This window comes from Notamacropus eugenii, chromosome 1, assembly GCF_028372415.1.
Source record: "Notamacropus eugenii isolate mMacEug1 chromosome 1, mMacEug1.pri_v2, whole genome shotgun sequence".
Lineage (NCBI taxonomy): Eukaryota > Metazoa > Chordata > Mammalia > Diprotodontia > Macropodidae > Notamacropus > Notamacropus eugenii.
The window spans coordinates 2,569,264-2,584,393 of record NC_092872.1 but is presented as its reverse complement, the minus strand read 5'-3'; the positions used below and the strand labels follow the sequence as shown (position 1 = coordinate 2,584,393).

Below are 15,130 nucleotides of genomic sequence, written 5' to 3'. Positions count from 1 at the left end.
CCATGTCCTGCTTTCACCCAATTCTCATAATAACTATGGAAGACAGACAAGGAAGAGAGTTATCATCAGATAAGGAAACTGAGGGGAGGAAGGTGAAGTGACCTGTCCATGGTCACACAGTGAATGCATGGCAAAGCCAGATTGCAAATGTGTCTTCAAACCTAGTATACTTTTCATTTCATCATGTTACCCATACAAATGGAGAATCAGGTACAAAGTGAAGTATATAATTGGGAAAGGAAGGGGAGTAGGGAGGTGAGGAAGAAGAGGAAAGAAAAAAGTATATAAAACCTAAATAAAGCAAAGGTTGCCTTAGCACAGGTTTCTAACTACGATTAGTTTCTAAGAAGTTTCAGTAACAAAAAAATGACTAACAAATACTTGTGAGTTCCTTGCCTGACCTCACTCAACCATGACCACAAAATGTTGGGTACACAGTGCATGGAGACCAAGTTGTAAGAGCAGAATCACAATGAGGAGATAAGAAAACAAATGGAATTCTAATTTTCCAGCCATTTTCAGCATCATGTCCTATGTTCTAGGAAGATCATATAAGTTCCCAAAGTGGCCCAGCTAGAAACTGAGACCCCGCTCTGACCAACCCCCAACTAGAGGCACTCAGCAAGAGTCACTCCAATTCCATGACCCTCCAATTAAGAGCTGATTGTGCATTTTAAAAAGTGTGAGCCTCATTCAACAAATATTTGGTGGTGGAGTACTGCATTCTGTGCCCTGCTGAGTGGGGTCAGCAAGACAGGTCAAGTGCTCTAATGTTTGATGGAAACTAAAACCCGAGTTACTAAATTCATTCCTGACTGCTGGAATGTTTACCAAATTATTCTTCATGTCTCATATACTATGCAATTGAGTTCTTTGAAAAGAATAATAGATATTAGAATGAAGCTGCCCACTTGTCTGGAGAAGCACAATAACAGCCAAATACTATCCCCACCTCTGTAGGTAACAGCAGTTACTTTTCAGGTACAGAGGCCATCAGATCTCCATTGTTGGGTTGGCATTTACATTTTTATATAACCTTTCAGAATCAGAGGCATAATTTACTCTCAGAATCAATTATGACAGGCACTCATAAAGACTAAAATACTGTCACCCAAAGAGCCAGCATCTGACCAACTCAGTCAGCCAATAAAAATTTATTAAGCTCCTAATATGTGCCAGGCAGTGTGCTAAGTGTTGGGTATACAAAAAGAGGCAAAAAACAGTGCCTGAAGCTAACCAATATGTCCAAACAAGCTACCTATGGGAGGAATAGAAAATAAGAAAGAAAAGACAGTAGAATTAATTAACAGTGGTCTGTCCCTTCAGGGTCATCCATTTTGCACTGTGCTAACATGACCAGGTACACTGCTCCAACCCCTTCCTGCTACAGTCCCTAGGATGCTCAGAAGCAAGGTGTGATACTAGAGGGGAATATGAGTTAGAGGGAAGCAGACGTCAACAGCAAAAGTCCTTCACTGCTCCTGTTCAGCAACAATGCAGTACCGTGCGTAGGGAGCTCGGATCCGGTCTCTCTGAGGTGGTCCTTGGATAGGCACATAATGCATTGAGAACATAAAAGTTCGCATCCACTTCAGGGAACACTGGCAAGTGTGTTAGGATTCTGCTAGAAGTTTAACAAATGGGATAATACATGCAAGTGTTTGCCAACCTCAAAGGTATTACATAAACGTTAGACAGCAGCAGCAGCATCCCATGCAAAGGGGGGCTTTTTCAAAGGGGACAGCATAGCTCGCCTCACAGCAGTGGCAGGAACTCATTACAAAGACAGCCAAACATGAGACTTCTGCCAAGCAGTGAAAAAATATATGTGATTGATCCCAATTACAAATAGTCCATTCCCTTGAAGCAATTGCACGCTGGATTTCAATAAACAGAATGTGAAAATGGAACGCGACCTAGAGAAGACATTTGAAAGCAGGAGCAGTTTTTATTGCAAAACCTCCTCATTCTGGCTAACCCTTGGGTGGCAACAGCAGGGAAGGTATCAGGAGCTACTCAGTCTGGGGACGAATGCCCAGTTTATCAAAAAAGCAAAAGATTCCAATAAACAAGTTGGGACTCCATCAATTGGGCAATGGCTGAACAAAGTGTGGCATACCCCGGCCAAGTAATATTGTGCTGTAAGTCACGATGGCTGAGATGACCACAAAGAACAGAAAGGTCTGTAGGAACTGATGAGGAGTGAATTAAATATAGCCAAGAAAACAATATACCTTGGCACTACAACAATACACATGAATGTAATAAAATTTAAAAAATCCAACAGTACTCGAATGAAGCTATGAGAAGACACCTCCAACCTACCCCTTTGCGAAGGTGGAGGGCCCACAGGTGGTAAATATTGCACGTTTTTGGACTTTTTCAATTTATCAATCAGTTTATGCTGATTAGCTCGCTTGAGAGGCAAAAGGAAAGGGATACATGGGTTAACTATAGTGATGTAAGAAACAGAAAATATCCACTAAAATTTATTTTAAAAAAAAATACTCCTAAAACCACATGTCTACTTTTCAAAGCATGAGGCAACCTGCCAACTCGCTCTGGCCCTGCGAACACAGTGCCTGAAGGACGCCCAGCCTCCCCACCCGACTCTGACTCCTTGCCTTCCAGACTGGCACGCAGGGCAGAAGCCCCAGCACTGCAGGCCCATGAAGGATGTTGGTTTCTGGGTATTCATTTTATCTCCCCACCTTGACCGCAAGTTTTCTAATTACACAAAAATACGTCTTTGTTTCATTATTCCCTGATCTCTCCCACAATGGCGAGGCTCTTGATAAATGCTCATGTGACTGAATGATCAGTCCAGGAACAAGGACTCAATTTGCCCACTCTTTGAAGGCTCAGAGTTCCAATCACCAATTTCTCTTTGAAAATCCCTCAGGGAGAGGACAGGAGAACTAATCAGAGAACAATTTCAGGTGTGCATGTGAAGGGAAACTTAGCTAGATATTTTAGCCCAGGAAGAGCTCGAGGGTTATGTATCAGGCCAGGAGTTCAGGGAGACTACTTATAGGTATTAGGGGTTCAGCGCTTGCTCAAACACAGTTATGAACAGAGCTAATGTTTCAACTTTAATATACCTTTGAAAGATGGTTCATAGCCAGATCTGTCTCAAACCACACATATATATGTACACGTATGGAACCAAATGACAAAAACAAGCACAGACAGATTCTAATGTGTTTTTGTTGCTCTGGGGTTATCAGTTTTTTGGGGGGTTTCATCTCCTACGGGTCTCTAGAGGTATTTCTAAGTAATTACAAGCACAGGAGACAGATTAAAGCTGCACCATCTCAAAATGACATCCCATCCCAGAACACATGAGTGGGGTTTCACATTTCCCAGAATTCCCAAGAGACCAAGATAGCACTCTACATACTAGAGGTATTGATTTAATAAGCATTTGCTGTTGAATTCATCTACTTAAAACAATTTTATTCATTTTTATCAATTATTTTCATTTTCTTCACTGTTGTTCTCAACTTCCTGATTTTCCCACATAATTAACACTCCCATCCACTGCTGAGGGTCCAACTGCAGGTCACACTGATGTTGTAGATAAGCCAGATTTGGGGGGGAATGTGACTAATATTCAAACCGATATGACAGTTTATCAATATGCCTTTCAGTGATCCTGTATGCAGTCCATATAAACCCTCCTTCAACCCTTAATGCATCGCTGAAGTCCAAGACAGAGTTCTGGCCAGAGTGGCAAATGAGGCAAGAAGTCAATCAACTCTAATTATAACAGCTGTCTCTTCTAAGAAAGAAAATTCTGGAACTGAGAAAAAGCGTAACAAAAATCTGAGAAGTCAGTGAAACATCAAGGTGAGTTGGGGGGTGGAGCTATGTTTTTGTATGATGGGTCAAGTTTGGCTTAGCTTAACCAGTTGTTTTTTTTTAGCTTCAGTCCTATATAACCCAGCAGAGCCACAATATGTACAGCAGAGTGGCTCTAAGGCAGGTTTGCTTTCCCCTACAGTTACAGCGGCCACGTAAGATACTCCGAAGTTGCTACAGGATCTTGATTCTGATGCTGCCGTTACAACATATCTCTAGGTGGCTCATTTTCAATTCTGTGCCCATAGGTATATTTGGCCTATTGAAAAAAGCATACGCTTAATCAAACACACACCATAATCCTTGCTGAGGAACCTCCAAAATGACAAAACTGTACATTTTCATTAGTTTCATTTAAAATACTTCGACGAGGCAGCACAAGACAGTTGCTCACATCCCTTTCTGAAGATTTTTTAAAATTCTATTTCTGTTATTAGATTTTGCAGCTGTTTCTGCTGCCATCACTCATTATTATTCATGAGTGTGTAATGTTGATCAATGTTGACATGTACATTCGTGTTGGAGGAGAAACTCCTGGCATCTAGGCGACAAACGCTCCCTCCATCAGAGAAGTTCTGAGAGAAGCGATTTCAGAGCAGAGTGGTGGCAGCACCTCCTTCCAATCTTCTCTGTAATTCATGCTTCCTGCTCCCCCAACCCTGCACAAAATCACTTGGTGCTTTCCCTGTCCGTGTTTGGTACCTGCTTCTCTCTGTACATGCTATTTCATCCCAGCAGAGGACAGGGACTCCTTCATTTTTGTCTCTGTATCCCCAATGCCCAGTCTGGTGCCTGGCACACAGTGGGCATTCAATAAGTGCTTGAATTGAAGTCTAAGATGCCTCCTGTATTTTGAGAGATCAGATTTCAAAGGAAGGACAGGGAGATCCAATGGACCTTTATTTTTATAGGGGAAGCTGGCCCCAGAGGTGTGCTAAGCTCTCAAGAATGAAATTCCAAGGTTACAAGGAGAAATCTTTCTGATAAGAAGTCCAAAAAGAATGATTCCTCACATTCTAAAGATAGAGATAACATGGAAGCAAGGACACATGATTGAAGATAAGCATATAAGACTGCCAAGAACTGTATTAGTAGCACTGAAGTTCAGAATGAGCTGAGTTTGGAGATTAATACTGCAGACAACAAAAAAGGACGAGAGAAAGGACTGAATGGTGACCTGAAGGAGACAGACGATGGTGAGAAAACTACACTTCACAACTAATACTCGGCTTCTATTGTCTCTTCGAGGGACAAGACAAAACAAAAACTACTAGTAGGGAACTGACACACCAGATGAGCAGGAAGAATACCTACTTCTTCTCAAGGATATCAAGTCACCAGACCCAAAAGAACTACATTCAAGAGGTCTAAAAGAACTGGAAAATATTAACACTAGGCCATTGTTAGTGATCATTGACAGATCATGGTGGATAGAGATAGGTGTCATGGGCCTTGAAAATGGCAAATATTCCCAGTTTTCAAAAAAGGAAAGAAGATCAAGTCTACAAACTATAGACCAACATGTTTGACTTCTATTCCTAGTAAAATTCTAAAATATGTTATTAGAAACTCCACAAACCCTTTAAAAGAAATCTAGGATCAATAAAAACCAGTGTGGTTTTATTAAGAATTGGCCATGTTCCCCAATTGATAAATGGCCAAAGGATATGAACAGGCAGTTTTCAGAGGAAGAAATTAGAGATATCTATAGTCATATGAAAAAATGCTCTAAATCACTATTGATTAGAGAGATGCAAATCAAAACAACTCTGAGATACCACTTCCTACCTATCAGATTGTCTAACGTGACAAAATAGGAAGATGATAAATGTTGGAGAAGACGTGGGAGAGCTGGAACACTAATTCATTGTTGGTGGAGCTGTGAGCTGATCCAACCATTCTGGAGAGCAATTTGGAACCATGCCCAAAGGACTACAAAAATGTGCATACCCTTTGACCCAGCAACATTGCTTCTAGGACTGTATCCCAAAGAGATTGTAAAAATGGGAAAGGGTCCCACAGGTACAAAAATATTTATAGCAGCTCTCTTGGTGGTGGCCAAGAACTGGAAGTTGAGGGGATGCCCATCCCCAATTGAGGGGAATGGCTGAATAAACTGTGGCATATGAATGTAATGGAATACTATTGTGCTATAAGAAACAATGAACAGGAAGACTTCAGAGAGGCCTGGAAGGACTTATATGAACTGATGCTGAGTGAAAGGAGCAGAACCAGGAGAACTTTGTACACAGCAACAACCACAGTGTGTAAGGATTTTTTCTGGTAGACTTCTGGTAGACTTCTGGTAGAACTTCATTGCAATGCAAGGACTTAAAAAATTCCCAATAGTCTTTTAAGGCAAAATGCCTTCCACATTCAGAGGAAGAACTATGGAATTCAATCACAGAATGTAGCAGATCATTTTCTCTTGTATTACGTTTTGGTTTGTTTTATGATTTCTCCCTTTCATTTTAATTCTTCTATATAACATGACTAAGGTGAGGGTGTATTTAGTGGGAATGTATGTGTAGAATCTACATAGAATTGTGTGCCACCTCAGGGGGGTAGGGGGGAGGGAGAGGATAAGGAGTGGGAGAGAGGGAAAAAAAAAATCTAGGTTATACAGAAGTGATTGTGGAGCACTGAAAATAAATAAAACAATTTTAAAAAAAGAATAGGCCATGACCATAATACCCCATAGAAGTCAAAGAAAGAGAGAAAGGGACTGACCATACATACAAAAATATTTGTAAAATAAAGTAAAAAGTGCACAGCAGAGAAAGAAAGAAAACCTACAAGGAAGCAAAGAAAAGTTGAGTAGTTTTAAAAACAAAGGATTTCTTGAAATGGAAATTTATTATTTTATATTAAATCTTCTCATGTTCTTCTATGTACAAGGCCATGTTCTTTTTTTTCCTTTTCTCATTTTGTACATGTTTTAAATGAATAAAAATTTTAAAAAATATTTATAGCACTACTTTTTTGTAGTAGCAAAAAACTGGAAATAAAGGTGATGCCATCAATTGGGAAGTGTCTGAAAAAATGGTATATGATGTAATGTAATATTATTGCACCATAAAAAATGATGGAAGGCAATTAAAAGAAACTTGGAAGAGCCTCATAGGATCAGAGCCAGAAAAATAATTTTTCAGTGATAGAAGTAACATAAAGGAAAATGACTTTGACAGAATGAAGAACTAATCAATCCAACAACCAATCACAACTTCAGAAGATTAATGATCAATTACAGTTCCCTTCTCTTGGCATACAGATAACAGACTAGATGTGAGAAAAAATGAGACCTGTTTTTCAAGACAATCAATGTGTAAATTTATTTAGTTTGCCTTAACTTATTTGTTACAAGGGAGGGTTTTTTTGGGGGGGAGGGGGAAAGGGAGGATGCTGGAAGAAGAGAGATTTATAGAAGGGAATGAAGGAGTAGTGAAAAAGAAAAATAAGAGTTTTCAAGAAACATTAAAAAGTTATAAAGAATACCAGAGAAGTGATAAGGAGTATGCTACAGAAATTCAATTTCATACACAACTGTCTTTTTCCATTCTTTGTACACGGATATGCTTATAATTGTTTAGTCCATAATAAAAACAAGTTTTAAAGGAAAACGGCCGTGCCAAATGAACTACATCCCTTTTTGATTCCCTGCTCCCGAATGTCGTTGCCAGATTCAAACTCTTCCTTCATGATTCAGCAATCTTTCTTCCTCTGACATTCACTTAGTCCAAATTTTCCATCTAATTCAAATGACAATGGTTGTACGAACTTTCAGATCATCCTCCTTCCATCCTTAAGCTCACCATCTTCCTCTCTTCCCCAACCCCTTCATACAAAGAAACTTGAATCTCCACAAAGATTCTCTTTCGAACTCTCCCGTTACTCATGCAGCATTACTCCAATTCAGCCAATCATAGGTCACACTCTCGATATCAACAGTACTCACAGGTGTTCCACTAAGCACCTAGAAACTCCTAACATTCCTTCCCTTAAATGATCATAATTTCCTATCAAATCCATGCTTTCTCAGACCATTACCACTGCTTTGATTTCACTTTCCTTCCCTCCCCAAAGTCAACCCAATAGTTAGTCATCTAAACTCTACATAATCCTCTACCATTAAGTCCCTTACTCCCTTGTTCCATCACCACCAAACCATGGCCCTAGATTATTGTCACCATTCTCACCCTCTGCTGCTACTCAAAAATGCTGAATGTAGCTGAAAGAAGTCTCACAATTGTGCTGTATGGGCACATTACAACCTCAACTGGGCCCTCACTGTAGAAAGACAGTCCTTTAATTTCTCCCTAATTCACTATCTCCCTCCTCATAGAAGCTATCCCAGAACTGTTTTTCCCCTTCTTAAGGCTCCTCCCACATCTCTCTCTCTCTCTTCCCATTCTCTCAGCTGAGGACCTTGCCTCTTCAACTGATAAAACAAAGACCATTCAAACTTGAGCTCTCTTCTCCCATTCTCTTCATCTCAGAACACCCCTTGACATCATCACTCACTCTCTCCAACCTCAGTCTCTGACAAAGGAGATCCTTCCGATCGCCAGTACATTTCAAACCAACCATGTCTCTGGAGCAGGTAACTCATAGTAACTGTATCTAAGTCAATTTTAAAACAATGACTTCTCTACAAGGAATGATTCCTGCCATTGGCACCCTAGTCCTTCTGGCACATTTCCATTACAGGGAAAGAAAGAAGAGCTGAGCTGAGCCCAAATGGATCAATTCTTGTCCTGTCCTTTCTCAAACCCTCCAACCAACCTGCCCAGAGAAATCTACCCAAACTACTGAGCAATTCCCCAAAGCAAAAACAATTGAGCTGAAGACCTGGGAACTAAGAGGAAAAAAAGGGAAGGGGGTGGTACCCAAGCCTCTTCAAAAGTGCTACTTTTTACCAAAAACATCTCCTTCATCTCCATGTTTTGAGACATAATTTCTAGAAACAAGTCTCACTGCAACTATGTTGCATTATAACAAAACTGGGCCATTCATCCATTTAACAAACATTTCCGGCTGCTCCTTCTCTGTGGAAGCTCCTGCAAAAGGTTGTGGGGGAAACACAGATGAATTTGTCAAGTTTCATCTCCCCCACCCCCAGTGGAGCTTACAGCCTGAGAGAGAAGAAACATGCAACAGTAAATGTGTGCTGAGGAGAGCAGGAAGCAGGCACTAGGTTTGGGGGGGCTCGTGGGGTAGGTAGGAACATTCTAAAGAGTTCATGCCAGTACAATATAACCTTTATGCTAGAACAGCTAGACATGTGAACTATGTGAAAATCACTTTTACAACACAAAGCATCCAGTTCTGTAAGTGAGCAGGCAAATGCAAACACAAGTGGAGCACCCAATTTAACTTCCTGCCACCCACCCACCACCCACCAGCCACTCACAAATAGCTCCAAAGGACTGAAACAAACGGCTGGGATCCTATCGTATATTTCATCCTCCCAAATAAATAAATTTGAGTTTCTCGTCTATTACTCCCACTTCCAACTGACAGAGGAGTCACAGCATTTGCTCAGGTGTTAATCGATGCCACCAGGCAACTTCTCCAGGCCTATTTCTCCAGCTGACAAAGTAAGGGCCTCAGAATTCCTTTCTAGCTCTGATATTCTATATTCTGTATCGTCTGACCAATCAGACAATGCCTCCTGCTCCTACTGCTGAACTGACTACCACATCATTCTCTCTGACCTTTCCTTTACCACCAAACGTCCAGAAAGGACACTTATAGCCACAATGCCTTTCTTCACTTTCTTCTCCTCTCACTCCTAACAGTCAACTTCTAGAGAGCTCTCCCATCACATTTACAAATGACTATCACACATCTACACTAGAACAGCCAACGTATGACAACATATCCAACTTGACAGGTCCAAGACCAAATTCATTACATCCACTCCTCTCTGCCCTGACAAACGCCAGCTCAGCTCGTTCCAACTTCTCTGCTTCTGTTTCTGACGCCCCTGCCTTCAGCAGTCACCTGGCTTGAGACCTTGGTGTCCACTCCTTACTTCACTAGCTACATTCAATCAAAAGACAAATTTTGTTGAGGCTTTTTCCCCAACAGTTCTCACATTCACCTTTTTACATCCTCCTTTCCAAATGATTGCAATCACCTCTTAACTGATCTATTTTCTTCTCCCTCCAATTTATCCCTCACACTATGGCCAGATTGGTCTTTCTAAAGCATGGCAGTGAGCATGCTGTACCAGTCCCTCAAAAATGGCTCCCTACTGCCTACTGAACCAAGTCTAGGAACTTCAGTCTGGCATTCAAGGTCTTCCAGAATCTGGCTCTCATCTATCTTTCAGACCTTAACGACTCACTCCTAAATCAACACTCCTCTACTGTACTCTTCATTACTACACTACAAACTACGTTTCTCACTAAACCTCCACACCTTACCTTCCCCTCCCCACATTCAAACCTGACAAAATTCAATCTGTCCTCCAAGATCAATTAAAACACCACCTCCTCCAAACCTTCTTTGATTTCCCAAGCAGGTATGAATTCTCACTTCTCTGTACTTTCTCTCATGTACCTGCCACACTATTCTGTATTATATTTGATGTCTTATGTCTGCACCACCACAGCACTCTGTCAATAAATGGCCTCAGTAAATATGTGCTGAACTTAAGTGAATTCTGTTATATTTCACAAGGAGATACACTACAAAAGGGGCCAGAAAATGGCAACTCCCCCCATTTTTTGATCTAAGAATGATGTTTACACTTTTAAATACAATTTTAAAATGTAAAGATCATTCTTAGTTTACTAGGCTATACAAATCAGATTGACTCCTGCTCTAGGTTATAAAAAAAGATTGATGTCATCAGAAATTACAAAGTAAATTCTATTTGTAAACTTGGAATCAACATAAAAGACATTTAGCAGGCACGGTCCCTGTCCTCTCAGGGATTATACTCTAAGAAAGCCCACAGTAACAGAGAAAAGGTAGACATACAATAAGACCAATGAACATAACGACAAAACACAACCTAAACCAAAACCCAGAAAAAAAACCAAATTGCTGGGTACAGTCAGCAGAGTAACAGCAGATCAGAAACATGGAGGAAAGAAACAACCACTGCTCTGCCACTCTGGTGGTGACATTTCAGGGGCTGTTTAAGCAATGACAAGAAAAGAGTTTACACAAAAGCTAGGCATTCCAGAAAAAAAACAACACCTAAATGACCCGGTTAAGAAGCTAGAAAAATTTCAATGGAAAAATTCCAGGCTATTTTTAAGGATTCCCCCCCTCCCCTCAAACATGGGAAGGGGGAAATAAAAACCCACTTATTATTCTCTGTGTTTAGAACCAAGCTCATCCTTTTTCTGCTTCCATACCTTGTATGAGCATTTCCAGAAGTCATCCTTCATGCCTCTGCTAAAATCCTTCTCCAATTAAAATGTTCTTTCCTCCAGGAAGTGTTCTCTGATCTTCTCACAGCTACATGATACGACTCCTCTTCCCCATCTCTCATCTTAGTTTAATCTCATCTAAGCACTTGCTTAGCCGCTGAAGTGTCAGACAAATACAAGTACTAAGTACTGAATCACCTCTTGGACTTTATATTCTCACAAAGGTATCATTTCAAAAAGGCAGAGAATTGGAGTGAATCAAATATTTCATAAAGATTAAGTAAGGCCAGTTAGGAAGTCTTTCAATACTTTCCAAAGTAAGCAATGAAAGGAGACAAGTTATTCTGTACTAAAAATAAAGGAGTACATCAGGAACTGAAGTGTTGAATCACCTATTAAACAGGTCTGCGCAGGCAATGGAGGAGATCAAACTTTCAAAGAAGGGAACAGGACTAAGTGTCCTGAAAAAGGGGATTTCCGAGTCCAAGTCCAATTAGTGAGAGATGGCTCCTAAGTGTTTACAAGTACAAAGTCCAAAAAGAGAGGAAAATATTCACATTGGATTTGCTAACACACTCCTCCAGTTTCTAGTGAATTTTCCACAGACTAGTTAACACACAGTAAATGGAGGCTATTGGATGCATCACTTAGCCCCTGGTACTCAGCCTCTGCTTCACTCACCCCTTGGCAGAAGTGAAGCTTGCTGCAGGTGTTGCAGTGGGAAACATGGAGTATTCATCAATCACTGCTCAAAGCAGCAAGAGTGCCAAGAGAGTCGAAATCAACGGTGAGTGTGAGCAACCACAGAGTCTACCCCACTTTCTCCAGTCCCCGCATCTTCTTTACCATTCATCACCCCACAGAACTCTCGGGCATCTATAGGATTTTCTAATGCACATGTGTGAAATGTCTCTGGCAACTGGCTCAGTTTCCAAGGGCACGGGACAAGTGGAATCAAGGACAGGCCCACTCAGGGACCAGACCTGCTGCTTCTTTTTTAAATTAAATTTTATTTTTTCATTCAGCAAAAAGTTGCCTCCTCTGTCTCAGCAGCCCCTACTCCACTGGGAGTGAAAGAAAAAAAACCTTTTTATAAACATGTATTAACAATACAAATTTCCACATTAGCAAGTTCTTTCATCTCTAGCAGGAGGTTTCAGCATCATGTCTCTGGAATTGTATGGTTGGTCACTGTGCTGAGCAGAGCTCTCAAGTCTTTCATTATATAAATGTTCTCCTGATTCAGTTTACTTTATCCTTCCTCAGTTCTTAGAAGTTTTCCCAGATGTCTCTGAAACCATCACCTTCATTATTTCTCCCAGCACAACAGTATTCCATCATGTTCATACACCATAATCTGTTGAGCCACTTTCCATTTGATGACCACCTCCTCAGATTCCAGTTCTTTACCACTTCAAAAATATTTGTGTATATCCTTTGAGTTTGTTTTGTCTACAACTAATCCCTCCTCTAGTTCCCTATTTCCCCCTTTCTTTTATTTCCTCTTGAGTAAAGCAGATTTCTGTACCCAGCTACATGTGTGTATTCCTCCCTCCTCTGACTATTTATATGAGATCGAGGTTCAAGTGTCAGCCTCTCCCCCCATTTCCTCCTTGTTTCTATGACTTCTGCTTGTGCACTTGGCTCACTGGAGGCAGTTTTCCCTCATCTTCCTTCCCCTCCCCGCTCCAACCAAATGTTGTCTTCTTCTTCTTCTCCTTCTTCTTCTTCTTCTTCTTCTTCTTCTTCTTCTTCTTCTTCTTCTTCTTCTCCTTCTTCTTCTTCTTCTTCTTCTTCTTCTTCTTCTTCTTCTTCTTCTTCTTCTTCTTCTTCTTCTCTTTTTCCATTTTTCTTTTAAGAATATCAGGACAGAACAGAGCCATCCCCAAGCTGTCTATTAGATGCCCTCTATGACCCCTGATGACAAGGTTCAGAGGGGACACACACGGTGTAAGCACTTCATCCTTATTTTGTCCTTTATCACTGCCTCTTTGTCAATGATAATCTTTTCACATTATTCTTCACTCTTGCATTTGAACTTGAGTTTCTCTGTAGCAGAAATGATTGGAAGTCCACTATTTCACTTAAGACTCATTTTTCCCCCTCTATTATTATACTCAATTTTGATTAAGTTATTCTTGGCTATTCGCCTTTCCTACAATGCAAACAGCACAAAGGCTGTGTGACCCAGCCTTTTGGAATATTATATTTCAAGTTCTCCTCTTCCTTACTGTAGTGGCTGCAAAATTAAGTGGGATCTTGACTGTGGCTCCTCAGTACTTGAAATTTTCATTTCTGATCACTTGCAGAATTTTTTCTTTAACCTGGAAGCTGCAGGTTTTGGGTATAATGTTCCTGGAAGTTTTATTTCAGGGCATCTTTCAGGGGGTGACTGGTGACGACTTTGTCCTCTGGTTCCAAGAAATATGAGCAGTTTTCTTGTATGGTCTCTTGAAATATCACTTCTTTCATTTTTTTCTTCTTGATCTGTTTTCTAGGTCAGTTTCTTTACAATGAGATATCTGACATTTTCTTCTATTTTTTTTCAGCTTTTCCATTTTGATTTTAACAAAGTGAACAACATGCTGACTTGCGGAGTCATGACTTCTATTTGGATCATTTTTATTTTCCGGAAGTTTTTTGCTTGGGGAAGGTCTCGTACTTATGTTAAATTGTTAATTCCCTTCCCAATTCTTTCTTCTCTAGCTCTCATTTCTTTCCCAATTGTTTCCTCCAGAGTTCTCATTTCATTCATAAAAAAAATACTTTTAAACTCTTTCAAAAATTCTTCCTTAATCTCTTTCAGGAATTCTAGGTGAATTTGTGCCCAAGCTGTGCTTCTCTTTGAGGCTTGGCTTGTGGATGTTTTGAAGTCATTCTCTACTGTTTCGCCTTTCCTACAATGCAAACAGCACAAAGGCTGTGTGACCCAGAGAAAGCTTTTGTTGTAAAGGATTATTCTGAGTATAGAATGTTTCTTAATGGATCAAACAAAGTACTCTTTTCTGGGCCACAGTCCAGACCACAAAATGGAGATGGCTTATTTTAACTAAACTGTGCTCTGTAAAAGAATTACAGTAAAGTTATTTGACTTGCACCTATGGTTATTCTTTGTCTTTTCATTAAATCAAAGCCCCACCCCTAAAGTCAGATGTTGAATCCTCTTCATACTTCATAGTGTCAAAAGGCACTCCATTTTAGAAGGGGCTTATCATACTTAAAATATATTAACCTTATTTACATTTCAGGCTTTTGTCCACGGTGAGACATCAAAGACTATCTGCTGACAGACCTGCCAAGAAGTATCCAGAAATGTCTTTGGTATTCCATGGCTGAATGTCCAAAGCCAAAAATGAATAGCCACCAAATGGTTCATTCAACTGGAATTTAATTAAATTCTAACTGCACACACCTGCATGTTGCCTTTTCATTTGTTTGCTGTTCAGTTTCAGTTCAGTCAAACTCTTCGTGATGCCATTTGGAGTTTTCTTGGAAAAGACACGAGGGTGGTTTGCTATTTCCTTCTCCAGTTCATTTTACAGATGAAGAAACAGAGACAAACGAGATTAAGTGACTTGCCCAGGGTCACACAGCTAGTAAGGCCTGAGACCAGATTTGAACTCAGGAAGATGAGTCTTCCTGACTCCAAGTCTGATCCTGTATCTACTGCACCCCCTAACTACCAACACACATGCTTACATGCTGCTTAACAGAAAAAAAAAAAAGACTAAAGAACATATGGTAATATAACCTGAAGCAAAAAGGAATCTGAACCTGAAGCTACCAGCAAAATCTAATTTTTCAAAATCTAGCTTAAAGAAGCCTTTCACAGAAAGATTTGTTGGTCCTCTCTATGATCCATGCATAACGGCTGACTTGCAATT

General features: G+C 40.3%; 1 protein-coding gene and 1 long non-coding RNA gene across 6 annotated transcripts in view; one reads left to right on the top strand and one right to left on the bottom strand.

Moving 5' to 3' along the window:
* The window catches only part of POC1A (POC1 centriolar protein A), a 180,428-nt gene that overhangs the window by 117,958 nt on the left and 47,340 nt on the right, over nucleotides 1-15,130 (bottom strand). The window lies entirely within an intron of this gene.
* Nucleotides 11,845-14,655, top strand: LOC140531212 (uncharacterized). The gene is made up of 2 exons (XR_011976302.1): nucleotides 11,845-12,033; nucleotides 14,495-14,655. It is a non-coding gene; the product is annotated as an uncharacterized lncRNA (long non-coding RNA).